The following is a 19,006-nucleotide window of genomic DNA, read 5'->3' as shown; positions in this document are numbered from 1 at the left end:
ATTTTCTCAAACTAATTCTTTTATTGGTAAACCGTAAGTGCAGTTTGTGTCTGCACATAAACACATGTAAGACTCGAGGCATGTGCACACTATAGATGTATGCATGTATACGGTACCAATATCATGCTCACTGCTTTCCTAATACCATCTTTACTTCACCACCTATTGTGTTTGATGATACTTGGCTTCTTATATTCTTGTTCGTTCACTAATGATATTGATTTTCCCCAGCAACGTGATGTGATCTCAAAAATACACTGGAGTTCTGGGAAGTCAGGCCCCAGACTCCAAAAGCATCTTCTACAGCATTTGCCTACAGTTGAAGGCTATCATGTATTTGCTAAAATGTTAAGTGTATGATGAAAACACACAATTTTAATTAAATAGGAGTCAAAATTGTACAGTGAGATTTTCACCGGTCAGTTAGTTTTTGCCTAACTCGGATCTGACTGAAGTCAATGCTACCAGTAACTTTTCATCTGAAAACCACCACCTTGAAATCTGGTGTTTCAGACGAAATGAAACACAGATCTACACACACCATCCTGCAAAAACAAAATCTGACCATTTGGTTTATTCAAACCCAAAATCACCTTGGATTATCCATTGCAGAGACTGAACAAATCCAAGATCAGTTATTTGAAACTCACTCTCCATGAAATGTTGGTGACTTGGATCAAAAGGAACGATGCTAATTAAGAAAAAAGTATTCACTTGCATTTATAAACAGCCATAATTGTTTCCATGTTTTTATCATTATTTGTCCACTTAATTACAACAGCATATAAAAAAAAGCTATGAAGGCAAGGTCCCTGGCTTTAAGAACTCACAATCTAAAAAGACAACATACAAAGGATGGGGAAATGAGATGCAATACACATCAGAACAGTGAAGCTGAAAACATTTATTGTTATTGCTATGATCTGTTTGTTTGAATTTGTGTGTTGTGTTTATGATTTTCAGTCAGCTGATTATTTAACACTTCACTGTTTATATACTTTACAATATATTGGAAGTATATTTTAAGGAAGAGCATTTATGATATAAACATACATTCTTTTAATAAAACAAAAGAATGCTCTGCTCCTCTTACTTACGAGTAGTCCCCTTGAAGCACATGCACAGAAGAAAAGGTATTTCCCATAAAATTGGCAGCAAGACAAAATTTCAAGTAAGTGTTTTAAAAGATCATGTGTGTATGTTTGTAATCCAGAACAATCTTCAACTCGTTTTTACAAACCAGCTGTAAATCAAAGTCAGGTTTATATACAATGTATAAGCTAAATCCTGTAGGCTTTTTTCAACGCAAGTCCAATTGGGAGTTTTACCTAAGTGAGTACTTCAGGATTAAAACATTATGAAATATTACATCTATGTAAAGGTATAAACATGAGCAATGATTACAAGATATAGGGAGGTATTCTCAAAAGCTACTGGGGAGTTAGGTGCCAAACTCCCACTGAAAGTCGATGTAAGGCAGGCACCTAACTATCTTTGGCACCTCTGAAAATTTCACCCTTAGTCCATACAGTACAAAGAAAGCTCACATTGATTTACAACTGGGGCCCAACTCTCTCAAAGCAAGTTAAGTACTGAAGCCAATGAGAATTACTCATTATCTGGTTGCAGAATAGGGCTGCTTGCTTGGAAAAAATGTGATGATCGTTGTCATGAGAAACCAGCGTACACAGAACTGATTTTTTTAAAAAGACATTCCTGAAATTTCACAAACAGTCTTACAGAAACCAGTTCTTAATGTTTATTGCCTTTAAACCCCAGATTTCTGGGAAAACTAACTATGTAATAATCCACTAGACCACCTCTCCCTTTGCTAGATCACCTAACAGTACCCCTTGTTATTAAAAAAAAGCCTGATGGGAAGGAAAATTGACAACTATTAAAAGATTTTATGACCCTGATTATACACAAGTTTGATTTCTAAGACACTACAAAGTAAGAAGCCTACTGCTCTGCACAGCCCCAAATTCATTTCTGATCCCTTGTCATAGCACACATAAACTATATTCTTATTATTTTCTAATTAATGTAAAATTCACAAAGTGAGTGTGCACATGTCTAGGGTACAATGGAAATGACTTTTACTTGGAAAGCTGCAAATTATCCTCAGAATCACTAAGCCAGCCAATCAACCTAAACCATTTAAATCATAGCCTATCGCTGCTACCTTTGAAGAATCTCAAGAAGCTCTGGGAGCAGGAAGTACCGGACTCTGGACAACTAACAGTAGCATATGTATCACGGGTGTTCATTATTTATTTGAAAAGAACATGTAGGGGTAGTACACAATGTAGCAGCTACTTTTGAAAATCAAGTCACTATTGCTGTGTGTTTCTGTACCTCAGGCTACATGATTCTGAACACTACCATTTTGTTTTATTTCATTGCGATTGGCAGGCTGGGAGCTGCCCAAGACAATGAATGTAACCATAACCCTTCTTCATGGTAAACATATAATTTCCCCAGTGATCCTGTGAGTAATATCAATATGTGTAGTACATACAGTGTTTACATTCCCTTGGGTTTAATATAGCTCACAGCAAAATTGATTTTCTGGAATCTTGCAATAAACCTCATCAAAGTAAATGAAACCCACACTGGCTTTTTATAAAGTGATTGGATTCAGTGTGATAAATTAACCCCAACCATCAGAGACACTCCTGATAATGTGCATGTTCAATTAACCTCCTCTACTTCCGATGTAGGATTTAAATTTTGCTACAGGGCTTATTTAACTCTCTCTAGGCCTGGCCGGCACTTCAACAACTCCTTGCTAGCATGGGTTTTGGAACTGAATGGTGCACAACTTGGAAACTAGAGATTTTCTTTTTGGACTAAGTTTATCAAGCTCAGGTCCAGAGAGACGCCCTATTCTCTACCCAATATGAGTAGCTCCTCCCCCTGAAGTCAACAGGAGTTACTCAGATCCTGAAGGGGAATACTCAGACCCCAGAAGGCAAAAGAGTTCCCAGTCAGGAGGACTTTTTTGTAATGCTCATTATTACATATGTTTCTGTACCTGTTTGAAATTAGAGCTCATGAAAGATGCTGGATTGACAGCCATAAAGACAAATGCCATGTATTAATCTACAGAACTGGTATATATTGGCTCAGTGCAAGCTTTGCTCCACTGCCCCACCAAGCTATATCAATTCTGATCTGGACAGACCACCTCTAAGGTTAAGAGGATGGTTCATTCCTCTTAATCAATCAATCTCTGGACTCCCAGGTTTGGTAACTGTTCAGGTCCCATTCCAGAAGGAGGGTGATATTAGCATGTGGAGGTCTCAGACTACGTAAGGATGTAGTAAATGTTGGCTACCAGAGAAGGTTTCTTTTCAGACAACAATGAAATTCAAGGTGGCCTTCCCTAAAATGCTTCAATGGCCTCTGGTGACTTCTAGAGAAAGAAAATGCAAGATGTACATTTGCAGCTAATGTGCAATGTGTATGAAAACTATTTCTGTTGTCATGTTTACTACTGGTTAAATGAAAAAAAATTCATTTAAACAAGGGTAAAACCTATGAGATTTTTCTTCTCATTTCCCAGAGTGTCTGGGGAAAACAGGCTGCAGTAAACAATCATGCCCTATTTTATTTCTACTTAAATGAATTATCATAATAATAATAACTAGAAAAAACATCTGGTTTCTGCACAGCACAGACGGTGGGATTTTTTTTTTAAACACATTGCTCACATTTGCCCCCTTCTTCCTCATCTCTTGCTGAGGGGATCCTACTTTTTTAACACCTGCAGCAGGCTGACCCCAGTGTGTCTGAAAACAAAGTTAAGAGATTGCTGATGCCTCATACTAAACATTGAGGAACATTCCATTTTCTGAAAACGATTACTACACAATAACATCTCCTCTGTAGAACATTCTGCTTGTTCTTTATGCTGAAGATATTTCCATGTAAACAGAGCCTTTGTTTCTAAACTCATTTATCTCTTCCTACTATTTCCTTCACTCCTCACAGTAATTTAGAAAAGATATTCCTCTCTTTGTGACATCATAAGTGGTTGTTATAGAAATGGTCATTATGTCACTAATCAAGGATTAGAATTAGGAAATGGGAATAAACAGCAGGAACAATTTAACACTTTTTGTTTTAATTAATATTTGTACTAAGAAGTAAGCCCTGCACATATTATTTGGTAGAAGAGATAAAAAGAAAACAAATCTCGGTAATCACAATCTCATTGATCTTTTGAGGATTTTAAAAAGTATTGACTGTGATATAGTATGCTAATAACATAATAATGTGAACTTCCATAATGCCTTTCATCTGAGGATCTAAAAGCAGCATTAGCTGCTGCCTTGCTTCCACATCTGTGCTAACCAGTTGCAGTAGGGAAAGGAGTACAGCAGGATAAGCAGCATAGCTCTCTGTGAACTGGCAGTTTCAAGTGGCCCAAATAGTAATTTGCAGGGAATGCAGAGGTGGGTGAATGAAGCCCAGTTACCAAATGAAGTGATATTTGGTGTTTTTCTCAAAGCACTCAGTGCTGGAATCAAGAGATTGCTTGAGAATCTGGGCTTTCATTTTTAAAAACAAGTTTCTAGCCCTAATGGTTGCAGAGAAAAAGCTTAAAAAAAAAAAAAAATGAAGGGAGTGCACCCTAAAGGCTCAGAAACCAGAAGGCAAGGAAGAAGACCATAACATTAGGGTTTTTTTTAAAAAAGAAAACATGATTTTTAAGCCAGACTCATGACTGTTGAACACCTTCTACAATACAGAAGAGGCTTCGATAAGGAGAATTGGGGAAATTCTCCCACCGGACACTTTTGTTTTAAATACCTGCCATTTAGTGCAACCTGTCGTGCTGCATACTACAAACAAAACCCAGAACCACCAAAACAATTGTGTAATATGCGGATGTGCAGCTTGCTAATTAGCCATTTTAATGTAACCCTACTACAGCTCTCTTACTTTTCAGAGTAACAGCCGTGTTAGTCTGTATTCGCAAAAAGAAAAGGAGTACTTGTGGCACCTTAGAGACTAACCAATTTATTTGAGCATAAGCATACGTTGCATCCGATGAAGTGAGCTGTAGCTCACGAAAGCTTATGCTCAAATAAATTGGTTAGTCTCTAAGGTGCCACAGGTACTCCTTTTTTCTCTTACTTTTGTTCTCTTTTCCTTGCCTCCACTTTTTGTTCTCTTTCACTCAGCTTGCGGCTCTGGAAAGGAACAGGCGTCGGCCTGAGAGAGCAACCACTTCCTGCAGCAGCTGCAGGCTTGCAGAGCTGGAAAACTAGGTCCCGCAGGGCAGCAACAGGCACGCGTCTGTCCGGAGCTAAACTATAGCACACAGCGCCCCCTCTGACAGACTTCGGGAATTGCTCCCCTTTGCTCTGCGTAGAGAAAGCTGGCAGTCGCATCTTTGCAGACCTGCAGCATTATGAAGTTGGAAGGCATCAGCCCGGCAGCCGAAGCAGTAAATCAACCCAGCGAGCACACAGTGGTTTCCCTCTAACCCAGTCCAGAGGCCTGGAAGGAGCCCTGTTGTCAGTGGGGAATAGGGCAACGCCTGCCTATAATAGGAAAGCAAAAAACCTGAACATTTCCTGTTGGCTGATCATTCCCAGGTTGCTCTTTGCTCAGCTGTTTAAAGTAAAATAGACAAAAAATAACTTTCAGTTAAAAATAGATAACTAATTATACTCTAATGTACATGAATCAAAACAATTGTGAAACACCATAATTCTAGCACTGTTATTTTACAGCCTACCTGAGCTATCTACTCTGCTCAGTGTCATCTCCAGCCATTACTCTTGAGGCACTAGGGAAAGCCCTGCGGGTTCTGGAGGTGACTGTGTGGGTCTGGGAAATCCCCCCAGAACCATAGACACCTACCAAAAGCCTGAATTGGGCAGCCCTAAGATCTATGAAGCAAGGAGGGCCTGTTTTGTGCCAATATCTTGGGATTTTGCACTAGTCTACCCCAGCAGGTTTTTTCATAGAATGGAGAGGTCTCGCCCTTGGTTTCTAACATTATTTTTTATCATGTGAGCTATGTACCACAAGCCAAACCCAAATAAGATAATGCCACATTGTAGAAAATTAAATATATAAGGCTTAATTCGAGGTACAGCTTCAGAGCAGTTCTCAGACTATCCCAGAAAGAACATAAGAACACAAGAATGGCCATAATGGGTCAGATCAAAGGTCCATCCAGCCCAGTATCCTGTCTACCAACAGTGGCCAATGCCAGGTGCCCCAGAGGGAGTGAACCTAACAGGTAATGATCTAGTGATCTCTCTCCTGCCATCCATCTCCACCCTCTGACAAACAGAGGCTAGGGACACCAATCCTTACCCATCCTGGCTAATAGCCAATTAATGGACTTAACCTCCATGAATTTATCCAGTTCTCTTTTAAACCTTGTTATAGTACTAGCCTTCACAACCTCCTCAGGCAAGGAGTTCCACAGGTTGACTGTGTGCTGAGTGAAGACGAACTTCCTTTTATAACATCCTTAAAGCTCGGGGGCATAAGTGACTTTCTCCCATATTTTCCACCCTTTGTGGCCCTCAGCACAGGTCAGAGTTGTCTCAGAGTAGCTCTAAATTACGCTGGAAGATATCAGCTTCTATGGAGTTGTGTCCCTGGCCAGGATCACAAGAGTGCATCACACTTCAGCCCAACCACACCAATCCACATCCTACCCTGGAAAGACCCCTGTGTCAGTGAGAGGAGGGCTTCAGTAGTGAGTACATACCAGAGGCTGAGGAGCTGTCCCATAATACCTATTAAAATAATATCTTATAACTTGTATGACATTTCAGTTTTAGATCTCAACAGGTTTTAAAAAGTTAAGTACCATCCATTCCTATTTCACACATGGAGAAGCTGAGGCACAGACAGATGAAATAACCTGCGCAAGGTCTCACGAGTCAGTGGCAGAGTCAGGAATAGAACCCCGGAATCCTGACCACTGTGCCTTATTTACTAGACCATGATGACTCCCTTAAAACCTTTTAAAGGATCTGCAGTTATGTTTGCACCACAGCAAGGGTGCTACCACTGTAGTCCTGTAGAGTAGATGCTACCTACTTCAAAGGAAGGGTTTTTTCCATTGCTGCCATAAATCCACCCCCTTGAGAGACAGTGGTTAGGTCAACGGAAAAATTCTTCTGTTTCCCTAGCTGCAGCTACAGTGGGGGTTAGTTCAATCTAACTATGTTGCACAGGGTGTGAATTTTTTCACAGCCAAGTGATGTAGCTAGGTTGATCTAATTTTTCAGTGTAGACTAGGCCAACTTTGAAACAGATTATTGGTTATTCCTGTTTACCTGAGTGATATAGATATTTGTAGTACACTCGCAACAAATAACTTCCTATATGGATATAACTGGGCTAGTAGGAAGCATACCTCCATGCTGCATGATGTCATTACTAGGAGTAGGTTTAGCTGTGTGCTCTCTCACTATTCAGTATAATCTGTCTTATGTCCCTGTTTGTATCACACACATTTCACCTTTCGTTCATATGAATCTGAGTCTATCTCACTTGCACATGATATACAAGATTCAAAGTTAATCATTATAAGCTCAAGTACATAAAATCAATGCAATGTGAAAGAAGCAATTAAAAACCAAGCATGTGTACACTTCATAATAAAAAGCCTATTCTAACACAGGGTCAATATATTTAAATGTCTTCAGCAACCGACTCTAAATCTTGTTGCAACATTTAAATTCTTTTTAGACTTGTTTCTTTATGGACTTTCAGATTCATTTTCTGATATTTTGCATGTTTTATAATGTTATAAAGGTATTTCTAACCTGCCATTAAAACCCATAAAAACACAAAACAAAACACCCTCAGAATTTTACCATTGAGATTTTCAAAGCACAACTGAAATATATGGTGCAAATATCTGTGAATTGTTACCTAATTTTTCTTGCACTAAGTGGATGGAAAATGTTTATGGCTTATCATGTACCATCAAGAAAGCAAACTTTTGTTACGTAACATTTAATGGGATTCTTTACCCAGGGCAGCAGCATGCAATCAGATGATGGTTTATCTAAGTGAAGCTTTGCACTGTAGGAAGGAGTATATTATGAGTTTACTATATAACATTATGTTAAGAATAAACACAAGTTGATGAATACAGTTATATTCTAGTTTTAGGAACCGATCTGCAGCCCTCACTCAAGAATAATCTCATTGACTTCAGTTGAAGTACTGATGTGAGTAACAGCTGCAGAATGGGGCTGTTAATTCTGAGGACATAAAATAGCTAAAGTAAGCAAACGGAAATAAAGTTTTCAGAATACTAAGAAAGCAATAGCCATATCTGTCATACACTGAAGAACCTGAGATTTTCCTCACAGCACAGGCTGACCCTGTCCATACCCCATCCTCTACCTCCAATTGCAAAGAGAAACCAATCTAAATTAAAAACTGACATTTTTTCTCATGGAAAATATTGCAATTATATTCAGAGAAGCTTGACAATGGCAGCACCCAAGAACTCTGTTTTGTATGGCTTGGCTAGCCTATCCTATTCAAATTACTTTCATGGTTGCAACATCAGCAGGCCATGACAGCACTGAAAATTCTGATGGCCATACTAGATGCCTGGGAAATCCCCTCCCAAAGACTCTGTCTCAGACCAAAGGCCTGGCGTTAGGAAGTATGCCAATAACCCACAACACAGAGTGCAGCAGTTACATCAGATCATACATTTTTCAATGGCAAGATTTGGAATTCTGGCCCCATTCTCTCTTCCATATTAGCATACAGAGTGGAGCCTGTACTTGAGAAACAGAGGAATCCCAACTCTGTGAACTGCTCACCCCTTACATTTCCACCCCACAAAAACCTCTCCACAACTCTGCATGATTACAGCCCCATGCAGGATGTAGGTTGAGGTGGAGGTCAGGGGAGCTAGGTTGGTGGAGTCAGCTGGGCTCCTATTGATTCTCCCCAGAACCTGTGCAGGAATACAATGTAAATTAATACAACCTAAGGCTATATTAACTTTGGCTGCTTTCCTCTTGCGCTGTGGAACTCCTCGTTTAGAAAGGATCCCAGGGACTACCATAGAAAGAGGAGCCCTGTGCAGCACAGCTCCTGCAAGAGACAAGCTTATGTAGGCCAATAGGAGCCAGTGGGTCAGACAACAGGACAAAGGTTAGGGTAGCTGAGCAGATGCCCCTTAAACACACCACACCACAGAACCACTAACCCAGGAACCTATCCTTGAAACAAAGCCCGTTGCCAACTGTGTCCACATATCTATTCAGGGGACATCATCATAGGGCCTAATCACATCAGCCACACTATCAGAGGCTCGTTCACCTGCACATCTACCAATGTGATATATGCCATCATGTGCCAGCAATGCCCCTCTGCCATGTACATTGGTCAAACTGGACAGTCTCTACGTAAAAGAATAAATGGACACAAATCAGATGTCAAGAATTATAACATTCATAAACCAGTCGGAGAACACTTCAATCTCTCTGGTCACTTGATCTCTGACCTAAAAGTCGCAATATTACAACAAAAAGACTTCAAAAACAGACTCCAAAGAGAGACTGCTGAATTGGAATTAATTTGCAATCTGTATACAATTAATTTAGGCTTGAATAGAGACTGGGAGTGGATGAGTCATTACACAAAGTAAAACTAAGTAAAACTATTTCCCCATGTTTATTCTCCCCCGTTCTTCAGACGTTCTTGTTAACTACTGGAAATGGCCCACCTTGATTATCACTACAAAAGGTTTTATTTCCCCGCCACCCCTGCTCTCCTGCTGGTAATAGCTCATCTTAAGTGATCACTCTCCTTACGGTGTATATGATAACACCCATTTTTTCATGTTCTGTGTGTATATAAATCTCCTCACTGTATTTTCCACTGAATGCATCCGATGAAGTGAGCTGTAGCTCACGAAAGCTTATGCTCAGATAAACTGGTTAGTCTCTAAGGTGCCACAAGTACTCCTTGTCTTTTTGCGAATACAGACTAACACGGCTGCTACTCTGAATACTAAAGGTGTGATACACAGGAGTGCTGGTAAGAAATTTATCTTTATTTTCTGGCTCCAGTTTCAAGAAATTGGTTGGGGTTACAAAAGACTATGTCCATATCTCATGGCAGAGGTCACTGACTACAGAAGTTACTGTTACACCAAATCACCAGTAGAGACATTTAGGATGGAGATCAGCACAGACAACCTTCACATCCTTGACAGACAAAAAGATTATTCTGCCTCTAATTGGACATCTGTAAATAACAACTATCCCTGAAACTCAAGAGCTTTGTGATAACACAGCCCTGTCTTGTTTACAAAACATTTCCTTCCACATTGGTATCCGTGGGAACTACAGGATGCTCAGCATCTCTGAAAATTAACCACTTTTATTTAGGTACCTAATTATAGATTTAAGAGCCTATTTCAGTAACTCATTCTGAAAGTACTTCCATAAGCTACATAATAAGGGAAAGAGGTTGCAGACAATAGTATTCCCACCCTAAGAGTTCAAAAGTCACATGATATACTCGGTGTCTCAAAATTCCCTACCTGTAAACATGGGGATAACATTTATCTACCTCACTGAAGTGATGTGCGGATAAAATCTATTAATGATGGTGAGGCATTGAGATATGATGGTGACTGATGAGGGCCGTATAAGTAAACAGATCTCTTCCTTCCTGTCCCCATATTCTTCTTCCCTTTCCTCTCAATCTTCTGCCATCCTACTATCTCCCTCTCTGCCCCCCACTCTCCCTCTTTGCCCCACATTCCCTTGTCCCCTCCACCCGTCCTACTCCTCTAGATTTGTATGTCTCCCACATATTCACTTGTAGTGAATATGTTCTTTCCTGAACTCTCATATTCACTTGCTCGCAACAATCCTTCCCCTGTCCCCCTATTCACTGGCCCCATTGTCCTTTTTCTCTACAATCTCCCACACCAACATGAAATTCTCATATATGCCTCCATATGAGCCTGATCCCACATTGTCTCTCACTGTCCCCCTTTACATTCATGGTCCCCATTTCCTCTATATTCACCTGCCCCTCACTATGTGTTCTATTCCCTGAGACCACAGGGAAAAGTAAGCCATTTTTACTGTGGTCAGACTGGATTCAGACAGTGGCTGCCTAAACCAGGTGCAACTTCTTTCCTGTCTGCAACAGCTGCAGAGAAATGGTGGCCATTTTAATTGAGGGCAGCCTGACATCAGTTCCTCTGAAAAAATGGCAGATGGCAGCCATTGTGAAAAGGGATAAAACTTCTCAAGTTTGCCCTTGATCATTCCTAGATAAGAAGATGGTTAATAACAAATCATGTTTATTATAATGAAATTCATGATAATTTCCAAAGAGTTGGCAACTTTGGGAGAACTGGTGCACCAGTCTGTGATGTATCATACTACATAACAAAAGAAGTGGATTGCCAATGTTTATACAGTCAGCATGGATTCACCAAGGGTAGGTCATGCCTGACTAATCTAATCGCCTTCTATGATGAGACTACTGATTCTGTGGATGAAGGGAAAGCAGTGGATGTATTGTTTCTTGACTTTAGCAAAGCTTTTGACACGGTCTCCCACAGTATTCTTGTCAGCAAGTTAAAGAAGTATGGGCTGGGTGAATGCACTATAAGGTGGGTAGAAAGTTGGCTAGATTGTCGGGCTCAACGGGTAGTGATTAATGGCTCCATGTCTAGTTGGCAGCCGGTGTCAAGTGGAGTGCCCCAGGGGTCGGTCCTGGGGCCGGTTTTGTTCAATATCTTCATAAATGATCTGGAGGATGGTGTGGATTGCACTCTCAGCAAATTTGCGGATGATACTAAACTGGGAGGAGTGGTAGATACGCTGGAGGGCAGGGATAGGATACAGAGGGACCTAGACAAATTGGAGGATTGGGCCAAAAGAAACCTGATGAGGTTCAATAAGGATAAGTGCAGGGTCCTGCACTTAGGACGATAGAACCCAATGCACCGCTACAGACTAGGGACCGAATGGCTAGGCAGCAGTTCTGCGGAAAAGGACCTAGGGGTTACAGTGGACGAGAAGCTGGATATGAGTCAGCAGTGTGCCCTTGTTGCCAAGAAGGCCAATGGCATTTTGGGATGTATAAGTAGGGGAATAGAGAGCAGATCGAGGGACGTGATCGTTCCCCTCTATTCGACATTGGTGAGGCCTCATCTGGAGTACTGTGTCCAGTTTTGGGCCCCACACTACAAGAAGGATGTGGATAAATTGGAGATAGTCCAGCGAAGCGCAACAAAAATGATTAGGGGTCTGGAACACATGACTTATGAGGAGAGGCTGAGGGAACTGGGAATGTTTAGTCTACGGAAGAGAAGAATGAGGGGGGATTTGATAGCTGCTTTCAACTACCTGAGAGGTGGTTCCAGAGAGGATGGTTCTAGACTATTCTCAGTGGTAGAAGAGGACAGGACAAGGAGTAATGGTCTCAAGTTGCAGTGGGGGAGGTTTAGGTTGGATATTAGGAAAAACTTTTTCACTAGGAGGGTGGTGAAACACTGGAATGCGTTACCTAGGGAGATGGTAGAATCTCCTTCCTTGGAAGTTTTTAAGATCAGGCTTGACAAAGCCCTGGCTGGGATGATTTGATTGGGGATTGGTCCTGCTTTGAGCAGGGGGTTGGACTAGATGACCTCCTGAGGTCCCTTCCAACCCTGATATTCTATGATATATGGGGAGCTTTCCTGTGTTTTTATTAGGACCCTGGGCAACTGAGAAGTTAAATATTTATTTTACTATGAGATTATGGGCTCAAGCCTGCAAGGTGGTAAACAACTGAAAGACACGGAACCCTGTACCTGGCTTTGAAATTACTGGGAGGGAAGGATGCTTGGCACCTTCCAGGAGGCACTAATGACTTCAGAGAATCAGGCCATATGTAAAAATAAACACATACAAAGCCCTGTAGATACATGAATCTCCTGAGTTGCTACATCACAGTTACAGGCATATGATTCCAGCTGAAGAAGTACAGATACAAGTTTTCTTATTAATTTTTTCTATTTTCTGATTGAAGATTGTAAGTTAGCTGAAGCTACAGGCAGGGAGGAGGGAGTGGGGGAGTGGAAGGATAATGTACTGTATCCATATTCCTTTTCTTTTTGTATCCATATTGACAGTTTTCTAATTTTTTGCCAATTGTTGCTAAAATGACAGATGGCAATGTTTATGAAATGTATAATTCAAAGTACATTTGCCTAGATAGCCAAGTTAAAGATGCTTTATCCTCCCTAACAAATGTTGTACATCAATTGGCAAAATCCAAAGTACATAATGCAACCTGGGAAAGAAAAATAAATAATTTAATTCTCTCTAAATCAACATATTTTCTGTTCCCAAATAAGGAACTTGGCCTTCTTTCAAACCTTTGTAACTAATCAATAATTTAATCATTGGATGAAAAATGATATATCCAAATTCTTAAAAATTTACATTTCCCAACTATTTCCAAGGTCACATTGCTCACCAGTTGTTCAGTTTACCCAACTTTCGTTTTGAGCAAAATCATATGATCTTTGTTTCATTAATATTTAATAGTAATTTAGATTGGACCGGATGATCTTAAAGCTCATTTAAATCAGCTTGAAGATAATATTAAGCTTTCTCCCAGCATAATCTACTACCACAAATGATTGAGTCATCTGCATATAAATGACAGCTGAATATGATAATGAAGTACAAAGATCATCAATATAGAGTGATAAATGCATCTGACTTAAGATAAATCCTTCAGGGACCCATTTATTCTGTTTTCAGTGGTAAAAGATGCACTGTTGCATTCAAGTATTCTAGACAAAACAAAGGATTTGGATCTTGAGATATAATATTTATCTTGCATGAAAGGAGGAAAAAACCCTCTAAATTATAGAACTCTCACTTTTCAAGTCTGGTAATTACAGTTCACACAAAGATGTAGTTTTATTTAACGTATGAAAAGTTTTCTTTAAAAAGTAGGCCCTTCCCCCAATTAAATCTTTAAAATAGATTCTTTACTTTTTAAAAAAAAAGAAAAGTAAAATTGTGTTAGTATATTGGTTTCATTACCAATAAGTGATGTTACTGGCTGAGGGCTGGATTTATACTTTAGAAAGATGGCCATCAGCTTGCATTCTTGAGCTGTAGGTATCACATCAAACTAGGTCCCTCCTGAAACCTGACAACCATACCAAACCCTGGAGCCCGACTCTTCCACTGCAGGATAAAAGTAATTGTCACTGAGTTCAATATGAGCAATTCATATCCTACAGCATAACACCCCAGTTAGGTATAAGGGTTAGGGATCCCTGTACTGCCAAAAGCTTTATGGGAAATAAAATAGATGCAATGCAAAAGCCAGGGGAATGAGAGTGTCTATGATGACGATAACAGCAAAATAGGTTACAAACTAGCTATGGGTCAAGTCATAAAAGGCAAGTGAGTGTATAAAGGCCCTGATACCACAAGGAGACCTTGAGAAGAAGTGTCAGGCAGGAGAATATGAAAACACAAGTTATTCTTTGGGGAAAGGAAAGGAGACTGTGCTAAATTGAACAGCTTGACTGAATACAAAATAAAAATGAGAGAGAAGGAAATAGCTGAATAGAAAAAATAATGAATCATAGGCTGGTTTTACAGCCCGTGTGCTTGCTTTTTTTATTTCCGTAAAACAGAAGTTTGTCCTGGAAAATAATGGCAGAAAAGAAAGGCTATCAGGGTTTGCCAAATGAGGTACACTGCAAGGGCATTCAAGGGAGTAAAATTTGCTTTCAGCTATCTTATCATGTAACCACTAACTTGTTTTTATTTCAAATGGCCTACAACAGGTGCCAAAGTCTGCACAAAGTGTATTTCGTACCTTGTAACAGCTGTGAATAGTACACACTGAAATACTAAAGAAATGTAACATGACAAGAGTCTCATATGGCCCAGGGCAGGTTCAGAATTTAAAATATTTCCTTGTCTTGAAGTTAAATTGGGTCTCCATGATATTTGTTCTGTAACTTAATACCAAAAGATTTTGAAAAATGTATATAGATAGAGGGATAGAAAGAGCTGGTTATAGGAACCTGCAACATTTTTGACATGAACAGACAGCTATAGCTATTGGGAATGGGCTACAGTTTTTCCTGCACTGTCGATGCTTTCTGTAAAATAAACTGGTTAGTCTCTAAGGTGCCACAAGTACTCCTTTTCTTTTTTCTTTTTAGAATGGCTGGTTACTCCCAGAACACAATTGGGCAATTTAATGCAACTGCACTATTGGTTAAAATGTTTCTATAGTGTCTAACAACTTCACTTGATTGATGGATTTCTATTGCAACGTGCAAACTGTGACATGGATTCAGAATCATGAAAGGGAGTCATTAGACGGGGGAGTTTGTTATGAAAGAGCAAGTTTAAAAAAAGGTATACAACCTTAACTCTGCCCTTTTATGTGTAATCAATTATGACAGGTCCTTTCATTATGTTACCATAACATGAGGTAAAATTACTTTTCAGCAAATAAATTGTGTTTGGGTGTAATATATACTGTATGAGCCAGCTAACTCCTCAGCTGGTATAAATGGCATAGTTCCATTGACTTTAATGGAGCTATGCTGATTTGTGTCACTTGATGATCGCTGTGTATACACTGTATATTGCTCCATATATACATATGCCAAAATGAATTTAAATGGCCAAATTACAACCTAACTAAAATAAGGTTTTGTAATGAAAATGTGGTCAGGCACTTACACTAGTAGTTTAAGCAGTACCAGTGCTGGGAACCAGCAGGTTAAAGAAACTAGAACTGCAGCTTTTTCTAATTAATCAAGTGAGAACAGCAGAAGGAGTTGAGGATGAAGTAAGTGGCTGAAGGCGTGAACAAGAAGATCAACAATCTTTATCCAGAAGCCAGTAGGCTTCACAGAAATGGCTACTGGTATGCAATTTAATATGAAAAAGATATCTATTATTTCAGGGTAATCTCAGTAACCTGAGCAGATTTATTTACAGTTTTCAGTTCAAAGCAACTAAATGTCATCATATCAATAAAGCCTTTACAGAAATACCATAGATGCATACCCCAGTAACTCCCCTCTTTCGCTAGAAGGCTCTCCCAAAGCAAGAAGACAGACACACACATGTTTTTTGGTTGTTGTTTTTTAAAGTAAAAAAGCTGCTTCCCTTATCAGATGTGGTGAAATTTTAATAATCAACACATGTCCTCAGAGGCATAAAGGGAGACATTTATGTATATAACCATCTATCTGTATATGTATCTGTTTATATGACATTTGATCCCTTTAACCTAAAAACTGTAAATAAATCTTGGCAGTATACTGAATAACCTTTAGTGTTAAATATAATGAATAACTAGTTTCATAGATCAAGCTTCTTATAATGTGATGAATGTGATTTTAAATGCATCACATTCATGCTCTAATCACATTCATGCTCTGCAAATAAAGGATCAGTGGCTACTTTCATAATAAACATAATTTAGAAAGGGATTATAATTAATCTGTTTTAATTCATTCCACATTGAACCAGTAGTGTTTATTCACAGTTCAGAAGTCAACTTTTTTTTTAAAAAATTGTAGATGAAAAAACATCTCCATCACCTCTTGTTTTCTTTGCTGGGTTAATATGTAAATAATAATACTATTTCATCAAATAATTTATCTATTAATATCTGTATGCATATGCACATGCTACTCGCCCGTTCTAAATGCCTTAAAATCTGCACGGTTATTCATATTACCTTGAAATTTGGTGTGCGTTATGGAACCAGGATACTGTCAGTGATCCATAATCGAGGCAATTTGACCGCAGGGTTTCCTGAGATACAGCTCCTGGAAAGAAACAGCTTTCCTTAAACTTGACACATTCCAGCAAACTTTTTTAGCTCACAAATAACAATCACACCAGGGCTCAGATCATCACCCTAGGATCTCAGATGCTCAAAGAGTGCATGGCACCCATCAGTCCTTTGGGGGAAATCAAATATAACATTATTTGAAAAAGAGTTTGCTTCTCCAATTAGGTGTGCAAGGGCTCCCATGTCTATTCACATGCCTAATGGAGTACACTGCGCATGTGCAGAAAGAAGCTAAATATCTGGAAAACTGTCTCTATATTACAGGACCTGGGTGGCTCTGAGCATGTTACCACCATTAAATCCATACACCACCTGAGGCATTGTGACTTCAAATCCAAGCCAAAGCAGAAATCTGAAGAAAAATAAACCAGGCACACTGCTCCAATCTGCCTCTATCACAGGGGATTTCTCTTTTCACTATATCTAATCTGAGTACAGCAGAATATTCAGAAGGTGCTGAAACTATTTTTAAAAAATATAATAAACTACACAAGAAAATGCTTATTGGTGGGGGAAGATGATTAGGGGTGCAAAAGTAGATAGGAATAGGGAAAGAAGAGTTAGGAGATCAGGTGACAGGGAAGTGCGGAACACTGGGAAGGGTGACATGGGGTTAAGTGACAGAGGTAGTGGTGAAAAAAAGGGGTAGGGTCAGACCCACATTCCTTTCCCATGTGTGTTCTACTATCTGTGGGCATCTGCCCATCTATAGGAGTGTGTGTCATCTCCCCCATCCTTGCCTCCCCTCATATGAACCAGGATCTGGAGCAGGCTTGCCTACCCGGGAAGTCTGAGCACCTCCCTACCCACCCATGAAGTGGGATCTGGGGTTCACTCTTTACTGGGGGTCGTCTGAATCCCATTCCCTGCCGCATTGTGTGAGTGCCAGGATCTGTTGGCCCCTGGCTCCCTCTTCCCTGACCCCCTCATGTGAGCTAGATTCTGGGGGAGAGATTCTCTGGGGGTGTCTGAACTCCTCTCCCTATCCCCCCATGTGAACCAGGATCTGGGGAAGCCCTACCCCTATAGGTGGCTTAGAAGAGGCATGTTCATATGCACCAAGAACACACTGCTGAGGCTGGGATGAGGAGCTGAGACTGGATATGTCTGACACATATCAGAAACTCTCCAGCACTGGGGAGGGTGGCAGAGAACACCTACAGACATAAATGGAGCAGTTAACATGTCTCAGAACTATTGTTTCAGGACGTATGCATCTCCACTGGGGATTCCCTGTCAGCTGAGAACATCTCATTGAGATGAATGAGCCACTTCATACCTCTCTGAGCCTGCTATGCTGCTGATGGATATGTACAGCCTCTCCCCTCCATTTTTCTCCCTCAAATTTCATACATTATTTTAATGGAGCACCCAGCTCTCCTCTAGCTAAGGTTGGGACATCCTATTTGTTAAACTCATAACTCTTCTTTAGTGCTCTAATATCTGTGGTCTTAAACACATTGTCTTGAAATTTGCTATGCTTTCTGGGAGGGCAGGATAGGGTTAGTAATCCAAATGTGGGGCCATTTGAGCAAGGGGTTCCTGAGATTCCCCCCCACACACACACAAACACAGAAAACCCCTGAGCATTTCATTAATTTCACAGATTCTATCAACTCTGAAGTTTGAAATCCACTGTGGGCAGAAATCTGACAATGAACTGTAAACATTTGGGGAAAATCTGCATCTGTCAAGGCGTGGTATTTGGTTTTTTGTTGTTAAAAAATATAATCTGAGTACAGCAGAATATTCAGAAGGTGCTGAAACTGTTTTTGAAAAGAAAATAAATTACATCTTAAAGTTGGTAGAGTCCTTCTGCCTGGCTGGATCCAAGCTAGGTAATGCTGTTAGTACCAAATGTGGCTGCTTGCCAGAGAGTTTTCAATCTAGAGAGCACTAGCAGTAATCTTGGTTGGTGCAGGAAACTTGGTACCAGGGGGTTTAGGAGCCTCAATGGTACCCATACCAGGACAGACGGTCTCCTTACTGACTGATTTTTAGGCAATATTTAGGCATTTTAAGCGTAATATTCAGAATATTCAGATTTTTAGGCATTTTCTTCAAAAGTCCCATCAGGGGACTTAGGTCTCTTCTTTTTTGGGGGGCCCTTTAAGCTAATCTCTGGGGC

At 40.0% G+C, this 19,006-nt stretch overlaps 1 long non-coding RNA gene across 1 annotated transcript in view; it reads right to left on the bottom strand.

The window, feature by feature from the left end:
- The window catches only part of LOC141986486 (uncharacterized), a 114,042-nt gene extending 97,201 nt beyond the window's left edge, over positions 1-16,841 (bottom strand). The window contains exon 1 of the long non-coding RNA XR_012639292.1: positions 16,762-16,841. This is a non-coding gene — a long non-coding RNA (uncharacterized LOC141986486). The remainder of the gene's footprint in view (positions 1-16,761) is intronic.
- Between the last annotated feature and the right edge of the window lie 2,165 nt (positions 16,842-19,006).

Source organism: Natator depressus, chromosome 4, assembly GCF_965152275.1.
Source record: "Natator depressus isolate rNatDep1 chromosome 4, rNatDep2.hap1, whole genome shotgun sequence".
NCBI classification, from domain to species: Eukaryota; Metazoa; Chordata; order Testudines; family Cheloniidae; genus Natator; species Natator depressus.
Note: the sequence above shows the minus strand (reverse complement) of the source record. Positions and strands in the feature narration are given on the sequence as shown.